We start from the raw sequence: 13,235 nt of genomic DNA, 5'->3' as shown, positions 1-13,235 counted from the left end.
GGAGTGTTCATGATGTTCCACCCTTAATTGTTCAACATTATGGCTCAAATCTTCTAAGGAGGTATTGAGTTGCTCCCAATAGTTGTTGGGAGGAAAGTGCATTCCTTGAGGCATCTCAGGAATTTGTTGATGATGAGCTTCCTCATGCACTTCTTGAGGGCCGTGAGGAGCTTCTCTTGCTTGCTCCATCCTTTTCTTGGTGATGGGCTTGTCTTCTTCAATGGAGACATCTCCTTCTATGATAACTCCAGCTGAGTAACATAGATGGCAAATAAGATGAGGGAAGGCTAGCCGTGCCATGGGTGAGGACTTGTCGGCTATTTTGTAGAGTTCATTGGAGATGACCTCATGAACTTCCACTTCTTCTCCAATCATGATGCTGTGGATCATGATGGCCCGATCCACAGTAACTTCAGATCGGTTGCTAGTAGGAATGATTGAGCGTTGAATGAACTCCAACCATCCTCTAGCCACAGGCTTGAGATCCAGTCTTCTTAGTTGAACTGGCTTGCCTTTGGAGTCTATTCTCCACTGAGCTCCTTCCACACATATGTCCATTAGGACTTGGTCCAACCTTTGATTAAAGTTGGCCCTTCTAGTGTAGGGGCGTTCATCTTCTTGCATCATGGGCAAGTGAAATGCCAACCTCACATTTTCCGGACTAAAATCTAAGTATTTCCCCCGAACCATTGTGAGATAGTTCTTTGGATTTGGGTTCATACTTTGATCATGGTTTCTAGTGATCCATGCATTGGCATAGAACTCTTGAACCATCAATATTCCGACTTGTTGCATGGGGTTGGTTAGGACTTCCCAACCTCTTCTTTGGATTTCATGTCGGATTTCCGGATACTCATTCTTTTTGAGCTTGAAAGGGACCTCGGGGATCACCTTCTTCTTTGCCACAACATCATAGAAGTGGTCTTGATGGCTCTTGGAGATGAATCTTTCCTTCTCCCATGACTCGGAGGTGGAAGCTTTTGTCTTCCCTTTCCCTTTTTTAGAGGATACTCCGGCCTTAGGTGCCATTGATGGTAATGGAAAAACAAAAAGCTTATGCTTTTGCCACACCAAACTTAAAATTTTGCTCGCCCTCGAGCAAGAAAGAAAAGAAGAGTAGAAGAAGAAGAAGAGAATATGGGAGAGAGGGTAAGAAGTAGGTTCGGCTATGTGGGAGAAGAATGGGTTGTTTTGTGTGAAAAGGAAGTAGAATGGAAGGGTATTTATAGGGAGAGGGGAGGGTGGGTGTTCGGCCATTTTGGGTGGGAATGGGTGGGAAATTGAATTTGAATTGTATGAAGGTAGGTGGTGTTTATGGGGAAGAGTGGGTTGATGTGAATGGTGAATGGGGTAATTGGGAAGAGGAATTGAAGTGATTGGTGAAGGTTTTTTTTTTTTTGGGAAAGAGTGAAATGAGATTAGGATTAGGAGAGTGTGATTAGGATTAAAAGAAAAGGTGGGAATATGGTAGGTGGGGATCCTGTGGGGTCCACAGATCCTGAGGTGATCCTGTGGGGTCCACAGATCCTGAGGTGAAAAGAAATACCATTCCTTCACCATATAGGCATGTAAATTGCCTTCGTGCATCATTCTGGCGTTCAAACGCCCATTGGTGCACGTTCTGGGCGTTCAAAACCCATGTAATGCATGTTTCTGGCGTTGAACGCCAGTTTCATGCTTGTTGCTGGCGTTTAACGCCAGCTTGTCTCCTCCAGGCACATTCCTGGCGTTCAGCGCCAGGATGTTGCTTGTTTCTGGTGTTCAGCGCCAGAATGGTGCTCTGTTCTGGCGTTGAACGCCAGCCAGATGCATCTTACTGGCATTGAACGCCAGTCTGCGCTACCTCCAGGTTGAAAAAAATTTTTCTTCTGTTTTTGACTCTGTTTTTGATTTTTTTGATTTTTTCGTGACTCCTCATGATCATGTACCTAATAAAACACAAAATAACAATAGAACAAAATAAAATAAAAATTAGATAAATAAAATTGGGTTGCCTCCCAACAAGCGCTTCTTTAATGTCAATAGCTTGACAGTGGCTCTCATGGAGCCACAAGGTGATCAGGTCAATGTTAGTGTAGTCCCAACACCAAACTTAGAGTTTGGATATGGGGTCTGAACACCAAACTTAGAGTTTGGTTGTGGCCTCACAACACCAAACTTAGAGTTTGACTGTGTGGGCTCTTCTTGACTCTGAACTGAGAGAAGCTCTTCCTGCTTATTCTCTTTTGTCACAGAGGGATGGCCATGTGCTTTAAACACAAGGTAGTCCCCATTCGATTGAAGGACTAATTCTCCTCTGTTGACATCTATCACAGCTCCTGCTGTGGCTAGGAAAGGTCTTCCTAGGATGATGCATTCATCATCTTCCTTCCTAGTGTCTAGGATTATGAAATCAGCAGGGATGTAAAGGCCTTCAACCTTTACTAGCACGTCCTCTACTATTCCATAAGCTTGTCTCAATGACTTATCTGCCAATTGTAATGAGAACAAGGCAGGTTGTACCTCAATGATCCCCAGCTTCTCCATTACAGAGAGTGGCATAAGATTTATCCCTGACCCCAGATCACATAGAGCTTTTTCAAAGCTCATGGTGCCAATGGTACAAGGTATTAAGAACTTGCCAGGATCTTGTTTCTTTTGAGGTAGAGTTTTCTGAATCCAAGTATCTAGTTCACTAATGAGCGAGGGAGGTTCACTTTCCCAAGTCTCATTACCAAACAGCTTGGCATTCAGCTTCATGATAGCTCCTAAATATTGAGCAACTTGCTCTCCAGTCACATCTTCATCCTCTTCAGAGGAAGAATAGTCTTCAGAGCTCATGAATGGCAGAAGAAGATTTAATGGAATCTCTATGGTCTCTAGATGAGCCTCAGATTCCTCTGGATCCTTAATAGGAAACTCCTTCTTGCTTGAAGGACGTCCCAGGAGGTCTTCCTCACTAGGATTTTCGTCCTCCTCCTCCCTAGTGCATTCGGCCACTTTGATCAAATCAATGGCCTTGCACTCTCCTTTTGGATTCTCTTCTGTATTGCTTGGGAGAATACTGGGAGGAGTTTCAATGACTTTCTTACTCAGCTGGCCCACTTGTGCCTCCAGATTTCTAATGGAGGATCTTGTTTCATTCATGAAACTGAAAGTGGCCTTTGACAGATCAGAGATAATATTGGCTAAATTAGAAGTGTTTTGTTCTGAACTCTCTGTCTGTTGCTGAGAAGATGATGGATATGGCTTACTATTGCTCAGCCTGTTGCGTCCACCATTGTTAAAGCCTTGTTGAGGCTTTTGTTGATCCTTCCAGGAGAAATTTGGGTGATTTCTCCATGATGGGTTGTAGGTGTTTCCATATGGTTCACCCATGTAATTAACCTCTGCCATGGCAGGGTTCTCAGGATCATAAGCTTCTTCAGAAGCTACCTCTCTAGTACTGTTGGATGCATGTTGCAATCCATTCAGATTTTGAGAGATTATGTTGACCTGTTGAGTCAACATTTTGTTCTGAGCCAATATGGCATTCAGAGCATCAATTTCAAGAACTCCTTTCTTCTGAGGTATCCCATTATTCACGGAATTCCTCTCGGAGGTATACATGAACTGGTTGTTTGCAACCATGTCAGTGAGTTCTTGAGCCTCTTCAGGCGTTTTCTTCAGGTGAATAGATCCACCTGCAGAATGGTCCAATGACATTTTTGAAAATTCAGAGAGACCATAATAGAATATATCTAATAGGGTCCATTCTGAAAACATGTCAGATGGACATCTTTTGGTCAACTGCTTATATCTTTCCCAAGTCTCATAGAGGGATTCACCATCTTTTTGTTTGAAGGTTTGAACATCCACTCTCAGCTTGCTCAGCTTTTGAGGAGGAAAGAATTTATCCAAGAAGGCAGTGACCAGCTTATCCTAGGAGTCCAGGCTATCCTTAGGTTGTGAATCCAACCATATTCTAACTCTGTCTCTTACAGCAAAAGGGAAAAGCATGAGTCTGTAGACTTCAGGATCAACTCCATTCGTCTTTACAGTCTCACAGATCTGCAAGAACTCAGTTAAAAACTGATAAGGATCTTCAGATGGAAGTCCATAAAACTTGCAGTTTTGTTGCATTAACGCAACTAGTTGAGGCTTAAGCTCAAAGTTATTGGCTCCAATGGCAGGAATGGAGATGCTTCTTCCATCAAACTTGGACGTTGGCTTTGTGAAGTCACCAAGCATTCTCCTTGCATTATTATTATTATTATTTTCGGCTGCCATCTCCTTCTCTTGTTCGAAAATTTCTGAAAGGATACCTTTAGAATAATTTAATTTAGCTTCTCTTAATTTTCTCTTCAGAGTCCTTTCAGGTTCTGGATCAACTTCAACAAGAGTGCCTTTTTCTCTGTTCCTGCTCATATGAAAGAGAAGAAAACAAGAAAAGAAAGAGGAATCCTCTATGTCACAGTATAGAGATTCCTTTATGTTAGTAGAAGAAGAAAGGGGTAGAAGAATGAAGATGGGGATTCGGATTTTTGGATGAAGAGAGGTGAAGAGAAGTATTAGTATTTAAATAATTAAATAGAAGAAGAAAAGAGAAGGAAGATTTCGAAAATAATTTTTGAAAAAGAGGTTAGTAATTTTCGAAAATCAAAGACAAAATATAATTAAAATTAAAATTTTAAAACAAAAAGAATTTTTGAAAAAGAGATGAGATATTTTCGAAAATTAGAGAGGGAGAAGTAGTTAGATGGTTTTGAAAAGGTTAAGAAACAAAAAGTTAGTTAGTTGATTTGAAAAAGATTTGAAATCAAATTTTGAAAAAATAAGAAGATAGGAGGTTAGATAAGATATTTTGAAATCAAATTTTGAAAAAGATAAAATTTTGAAAAAGATAAGATAAAAGATAAAAAGATTTAATTTTAAAATTGACTTAACTAACAAGAAACTACAAGATAAGATTCTAGAACTTAAAGATTGAACCTTTCTTAATAAGAAAGTAACAAACTTCAAATTTTTGAACCAATCACATTAATTGTTAGCTAATTTTCGAAAATTTGATATAAAGATAAGAAAAAGATTTTGAAAATATTTTGAAAAAGATTTTTGAAATTTTCGAAATTTAAAAAAAATGAAAAAGATATGATTTTTGAAAAAGATTTTGAAAAGATAAGATTTTTAAAATTGAAATTTTGACTTGACTTGTAAGAAACAACTAATTTTGAAAATTTTTGACCAAGTCAATCCCAAAATTTCGAAATTTTGGAGGAAAATAAGGAAAAGATATTTTTTTTTTGATTTTTGAATTTTTAATTATGAGAGAGAAAAACAACAAAAATACTTAATGCATAAAATTTTTAGATCAAAACAATGAATGCATGCAAGAATGCTATGAATGTCAAGATGAACACCAAGAACACTTTGAAGATTATGATGAACATCAAGAACATAATTTTGAAAAATTTTTGATGCAAAGAAAACATGCAAGACACCAAACTTAGAAATCTTTAATGCATGGAAAATATGAATGCAAAGATGCACATGAAAACAAGAAAAGACACTAAACAAGAAATCATCAAGATCAAACAAGAAGACTTGTCAAGAACAACTTGAAGATCATGAAGAACACCATGAATGCATGAATTTTCAAAAAGATGCAAGAAAAAAAATTTTCAAAGCATGCAATTGACACCAAACTTAAAAATTGACTCAAAACTCAAACAAGAAACACAAAATATTTTTGGTTTTTATGATTTTCTAATTTTTTTTGTATTTTTATTGATTTTTTCGAAAAACATTTTTGGAAAAACGAAAAAGGAAAGAAAAGTTTTGAAAAAGATTTTTGAAAAGAAAATTACCTAATTTGAGCAACAAGATGAACCGTCAGTTGTCCATACTCGAACAATCCCCGGCAACGGCGCCAAAAACTTGGTGGACGAAATTGTGATCACTATTCTTTGAGTTGCATTCATCAACTTGGTGCTGTAGTTGCACGTAATTGTAAAATTATGGAATTTGAAATTGGCACGAGTGGACACAACTCCGTTCAACTAACCAGCAAGTGTACTGGGTCGTCCAAGTAATAAACCTTACGTGAGTAAGGGTCGATCCCACAGAGATTGTTGGTATGAAGCAAGCTATGGTCACCTTGTAAATCTCAGTTAGGCAGATTAAATTGGTTTATGGGTTTTCGGAAATAGAAATAAGAAAATAAATAATAAAAGGGATAGAGTACTCATGCAGCTTCATTGGTGGGAATTTCAGATAAGCGAATGGAGATACTGTATGGCTCAAGGACGCCTGCTCTCCCACTGCTTCAACTCAATCCTTCTTACTCCTTTCCATGGCAAGCTGTATGTAGGGCATCACCGTTGTCAATGGCTACATCCCATCCTCTCAGTGAAAACGTTCCTATGCTCTGTCACAGCACGGCTAATCATCTGTCGGTTCTCAATCAGGTTGGAATAGAATCCCTTGATTCTTTTGCGCTTGTCATCACGCCCAGCCTTCAGGAGTTTGAAGCTCGTCACAGTCATTCAATCACAGAGTCCTACTCAGAATACCATGGACAAGGTTTAGACCTTTCGGATCCTCATGAATGCCGCCATCTATCTAACTTATACCACGAAGATTCTGTTGGGGAATCTAAGAGATACACATTCAAGCTCGGTTGCATGTAGAACGGAAGTGGTTGTCAATCACGTGCATTCATAAGTGAGAATGATAATGAGGGTTACTTATCATCACATTCATCATGTTCTTGGGTACGAATGAATATCTTGGAATAAGAATAAGAGAGAATTGAATAAAAGACAATAGAATTGCATTAATACTTGAGGTACAGTAGAGCTCCACACCCTTAATCTATGGTGTGCAGAAACTCCACCGTTGAAGATACACAAGTGAAAGAGGTTCAGGCATGGCCGAATGGCCAGCCCTCTCCATGATCAAGTGACCGAATATTCAAGAGATTAAACTGTCAAAAGATATCTAATACAATAGATAAATGTTCTATTTATAATAAACTAGCTCCTAGGGTTTACATGAGTAAGTAATTGATGCATAAATCCACTTCCGGGGCCCACTTGGTGTATGCTTGGGCTGAGCTTGATCAATCCACGAGCTGAGGCTTCTCTTGGAGTTGAACTCCGAGTTATGACGTGTTTTGGGCGTTCAACTCCGGATCATGACGTTTTTCTGGCGTTTAACTCCAGACAGCAGCATGAACTTGGCGTTCAACGCCAAGTTACGTCGTCAATCTTCGAATAAAGTATGGACTATTACATATTGCTGGAAAGCTCTGGATGTCTACTTTCTAACGCCGTTGAGAGCGCGCCAATTGGAGTTCTGTAGCTCCAGAAAATCCATTTCGAGTGCAGGGAGGTCAGATTCCAACAGCATCAGCAGTCCTTTTGTCAGCCTTTTTCAGAGTTTTGCTCAAATCCCTCAATTTCAGCCAGAATTTACCTGAAATCACATAAAAACACACAAACTCATAGTAAAGTCCAGAAATGTGAATTTAACATAAAAACTAATGAAAACATCCCTAAAAGTAGCTCAAACTCACTAAAAACTATATAAAAACAATGCCAAAAAGCGTATAAATTATCCGCTCATCATTGCTACAAGTATGGCAGCGCGCACACGCATAGTACGCGCACGCACCGTTGCTGCCACCTAGTCCACTTGAAGCAAAACGTGGCCAGCAATTTTAGAAGCCTTGTGGGCCCAATCCAACTCATTTCTGATGCTATTTAACCCAAGGAGTGAAGAGGGAAACACATGTTAGTTACCATTAGTCATAGTTTAGTTTTAGAATTAGTTAGAACTAGTTTCTAGAGAGAGAAGCTCTCACTTCTCTCTAGAATTAGGATTAGGATTAGGTTTAGTTCTTAGATCTAGATTTTAATTCATCTTCTCCTACTTCTATCTTCTCAATTTCTTGTTGTTACATTCATTCTTCTTCCATTCTTTGGTTGTAATTTCCTTTATGTTGTTCTTATACTTTGATTGTAGATCCACTTTTGTTTCTTCCATTTCCTTTCAATTCAATAAGAGGTAATTCACAATAATTGTTCTTCTTTACTTTTCTATTGTTGATCTCTTGTTTTTGTAGTTGTGGATTCTTTTAATTCTTGCATTTAATAATGTTCACTTCTATTGCACTTTATGTGTTTGTTGAAATGTCTCTTTTAGTTTTAGTGTAGAATTTGTTCCTCTTGGCCTAGGTAGAGTAATTAGTGACACTTGAGTTATCTAATTCCTTTGTTGATTGATAATTGGAGAGATTGCTAATTGGTTTGGAGTGCACTAAAGCTAGTCTTTCCTTGGGAGTTGGCTAGGACTTGTGGCTCAAGTCAATTCATCCACTTGACTTTCCTTTCTTTAAGTAAGGGTTAACTAAGTGGTAGCAATGAACAATACTCATCACAATTGAGAAGGATAACTAGGATAGAACTTCTAGTTCTCATATCTTGCCAAGAGCTTTGTTAGTTGTTAGTTCATTTTCATTGCCATTTACTTTTCACGCTTCTTATCCAAAACCCCAAAACACATCACAACCAATAACAAGACACTTTATTGTAATTCCTAGGGAGAACGACCCGAGGTTTGAATACTTCGGTTTATAAATTTAGGGGTTTGTTACTTGTGACAAACAATCTTTTGTATGAAAGGATTAGTGATTGGTTTAGAGACTATACTTTACAACGAGATTTCATTAGTGAAATTCTAAACCATCAAAAATCCATTCGTCAATGCTCTGTGGGCATACAAAACAGCATTCAAGACTCCTGTAGGAACCTCTCCATACCAACTTGTGTATGGGAAGGCCTGTCATCTTCCCGTGGAACTGGAACATAAAGCCTACTGGGCAACCAGATTCCTAAACATGGATGCTAAGTTAGCTGGTGAAAAAAGATTTCTCCAGCTAAATGAGCTAGAGGAGTTCAGACTAAGTGCCTTTGAAAATGCAAAAATTTATAAGGAAAAGGCAAAGAAGTGGCATGACAAAAAGTTGTCATCCAGAGTCTTTGAGCCCGGACAAAAAGTTTTGCTCTTCAACTCTAGGCTCAGATTATTCTCAGGAAAACTTAAATCCTGATGGAGGGGTCCGTATGTGATTATAGGAGTGTCACCATATGGATATGTTGAGCTTCAAGATATTGATTCTGATAAAAAGTTCATTGTTAATGGACAGAGGATCAAACATTATCTTGAAAGCAATTTTGAGCAAGAATGCTCAAAACTGAGGCTTGAATGAAGCACAGTAAAGGTCCAGCTAAAGACAATAAAAAAGCGCTTGCTGGGAAGCAACCCAGCTATTAGCAGGTAATTTATTTTACTTAATAGAATATTGACATACATTCTTCAAGATTGATCATCAAAATTAAAGGAATTCACAAAGTTATAGAAGGATTCAGTGCAAAAAGCAGAGAAAAGGAGTTTGCTGGCAAGAAAACCCCAGTAAAGGGTACTCTGGGCATTAAACACCAGAATGGATACCATTCTGGGCGTTTAACGCCAGTAAAGGTACCATTTTGGGCGTTAAACGCCAGAATGGGTACCATTCTGGGCGTTTAACGCCAGGATTGCAGCATCCTGGGCGTTTAGCAAAACGCCCAGTGATGAAGGGGTTTCTGGCATTTAACGCCAGCCAGGGTACCTGGTTGGGCGTTAAACGCCAGAATGGATACCATTCTGGGCGTTTAACGCCAGAAAGGTAGGGGTCAGGGATTTTGTTTTCCACTTCAAATTCTTTCAAACTTTCTTGTTTTGATCCATAATTTTCTGCATAAACACATTACAAACTTTCATCATTCACCTTCAAATTTCAAAAATTAAACAATTTTCTAAATCATTCTTCAAATCTCTTTCAAATCCTTTCCAAATCTTCTTCAAACACTCAAATATCTTCTCAAATTCTTTCCATATCTTCTTAAATCTCCTTCAAAATTTTTGAAATCAATCCCCCTTTTCTTATAAATACACGTTCGGCCATCCCCCTCTCCCCACCATTCGAATTTGCTCTCCTCCTCTCTCTCCTCTTTCCTTTATTTTGCTTGAGGGCAAGCAAACCTCTAAGTTTGGTGTGCTTTTCCTTGATCACTAAGCCAAGATTTATCAAGATCATGGCTCCTAAAGGAAAACAAACCAATTCAAAAGGCAAGAAAGAGAATAATCCAAAGAATCTTTGGAGTCAAGAGAAGTTCTTAACCAAAGAACATGCAGACCATTACCACAAAATAATGGGTCTGAGGTCAGTGATCTCGGAAGTCAAATTTGATATGAAAGAAGATGAATATCCGGAGATCCAAGAGCAAATTCGAAACAGAGGATGGGAAGTTCTAACCAACCCTGAGACAAAGGTTGGAAGAAACATGGTTCAAGAATTCTACTCAAATCTGTGGCTGACAGATAAGCAGAGAATGACTGGAACAGCTTTTCATACCTACAGAACCATGGTCAGAGGGAGAATTATTTACTTCCATCTAGACAGAATAAGAGAGGTCTTCAAATTGCCTCAACTACAAGATGATCCTGAATCCTTTAATAGGAGAATGGTGAGAGTAGATAAAGGGTTGGATCAAGTTCTAGAGGACATATGCCTCCTGGAACTAAGTGGACAACCAATTCAAAAGGTGTCCCAAACCAACTCAAGAGGGGAGATCTCAAACCAATTGCAAGAGGTTGGCTAGACTTCATTGGGCGTTCTATATTGCCCACTAGCAACCGTTCTGAGGTCACGGTCAAGAGAGCAGTGATGATTCATTGCATTATGTTGGGAAAAGAAGTGGAGATTCATCATCTGATTGCTTGTGAGATTTACACAATTGCAAACAAGAACTCCACTGACGCCAAACTGGCTTACCCAAGCTTAATCTCTCTGCTATGCAAAGATGCTGGGGTGAGGATGGGAGTAGATGAATTCATCCCAATTGAACATCAAATCACCAAGAAGTCAATGGAAGGACAAATGCAAGATAACTCTATCAAAAGGAGGGCACAGGAATTCCTCCCTGAACTTGACTACTGGGCCAGCCTAGAAGCATCTGTTGCCAAGCTGCAAGAAACTATGGAACAAATTAAGGAAGAACAGCAAAATCAAAACTGCATATTCTGCAAATTGCTGAAGGAACAAGAGAAGCAGGGGCGTGAGCTACAGGAGCTGAAGCGCCAGAAGCTCTCCCTTGAAGGGTCAAATACCCCACAAGTTGAGGGAGTATCCACTTCTCAAAATCAAGGTTGTTGAGTCCTAACTCTGTGATAACCTCTATCATTAAGAGTCTATTTTAGAGTCATTTAAAATTTTGTTTTCTATTACTATTAGTCTTATCTTATATTTATTTTTGAGTCTTGTTCTTAATTCATGATTAATAAAATTTAAGGTTCATGTCTTAAAGCTATGAATGTCCTATGAATCCATCACCTCTCTTAAATGAAAAATGTTTTAATCACAAAAGAATAAGAAGTACAGGATTTCGAATTCATCTCTGAAGCTAATTGAATTAGTTTGATGTGGTGACAATACTTTTTGTTTTCTGATGAATGCTTGAACAGTGCATATGTCTTTTGAATTTGTTGATTAAAGAATGTTAAACTTGTTGGCTCTTGAAAGAATGATGAAAAAAGAGAAATGTTATTGAGGATCTGAAAAATCATCAGATTGATTCTTGAAGCAAGAAAAAGCAGTGAATTCAAAAAAAAAAGAAGAAAAAAGAGAATAGAGAGAGCAAGCAGAAAAAGCCAATAGCCCTTTAAACAAAAAGGCAAGGGTAAAAATAAAAAGTGATCCAAGGCAAAAAGAGTGTGCTTAAGAACCCTGGACACCTCTAATTGGGGACTCTAGCAAAGCTGAGTCACAATCTGAAAAGGTTTACCCAGTTATGTGTCTGTGGCATGTATGTATCCGGTGGTAATACTGGAAGACAGAGTGCTTTGGGCTACAGCCAAGACTCATAAAGTAGCTGTGTTCAAGAATCATCATACTTAACTAGGAGAATCAATAACACTATCTGAATTCTGAGTTCCTATAGATGCCAATCATTCTAAACTGCAAAGGATAAAGTGAGATGCCAAAACTGTTCAGAGGCAAAAAGTTACTAGTCCCGCTCATCTAACTGGAGCTAAGTTTCATTGATATTTTGGAGTCTATAGTATGTTCTCTTCTTTTCATCCTATTTGATTTTCAGTTGCTTGGGGACAAGCAACAATTTAAGTTTGGTGTTGTGATGAGCGGATAATTTATACACTTTTTGGCACTGTTTTTAGTATGTTTTTAGTACATTTTGGTTAGTTTTTATTATATTTTTATTAGTTTTTATTTAAAATTTACTTTTCTGGACTTTACTATGAGTTTGTGTGTTTTTCTATGATTTTAGGTATTTTCTGGCTGAAATTGAGGGACCTGAGCAAAAATCTGATTCAGAGGCTGAAAAAGGACTGCAGATGCTGTTGGATTCTGACCTCCCTGCACTCGAAGTGGATTTTATGGAGTTATAGAAGTCTAATTGGAGCGCTCTCAATTGCGTTGGAAAGTAGACATCATGGGCTTTCCAGCAATATATAATAGTCTATACTTTGCTCGAGAATTGATGGCCCAAACCGGCGTTTCAAATCAGCTTCAAAATTCCCGGCGTTAAACGCCGGAACTGGCACAAAAATGAGAGTTAAACGCCCAAACTGGCACAAAAGCCGGCGTTTAACTTCAAGAAAAGTCTCTACACATGAAAGCTTCAATGCTCAGCCCAAGCACACACCAAGTGGACCCCGGAAGTAGATTTTTACGTCATTTACTCATTCTTGTAAACCCCAGGTCACTAGTTCACCATGAATAGGACTTTTTGCTATTGTATCTGTATCTGATGACACTTTACACGTTTCATATTGTATCTTCTATGGCATGAGTCTCTAAACCCCATGGTTGGGGGCGAGGAGCTCTGCTGTGTCTTAATGGATTAATGCAATTACTACTATTTTTCATTCAATCACGCTTGCTTCCATTCTAAGATATCACTTGTTCCTCAATTTGATGAATGTGATGATCCGTGACACTCATCATCATTCTCACCCATGAACGTGTGCCTAACAACCACCTCCGTTCTACTTTAGATTGAGTGGATATCTCTTGGGTTCTTTAACCAGAATCTTCATGGTATAAGCTAGAATTGATGGCGGCATTCAAGAGAATCCGGAAGGTCTAAACCTTGTCTGTGGTATTCTGAGTAGGATTCAGGGATTGAATGACTGTGATGAGCTTCAAACTCGCG

Source organism: Arachis hypogaea, chromosome 6 (genome assembly GCF_003086295.3).
Source record: "Arachis hypogaea cultivar Tifrunner chromosome 6, arahy.Tifrunner.gnm2.J5K5, whole genome shotgun sequence".
Lineage (NCBI taxonomy): Eukaryota > Viridiplantae > Streptophyta > Magnoliopsida > Fabales > Fabaceae > Arachis > Arachis hypogaea.
The sequence above is the reverse complement of the archived record's forward strand: the minus strand, read 5'-3'. Positions refer to the sequence as shown.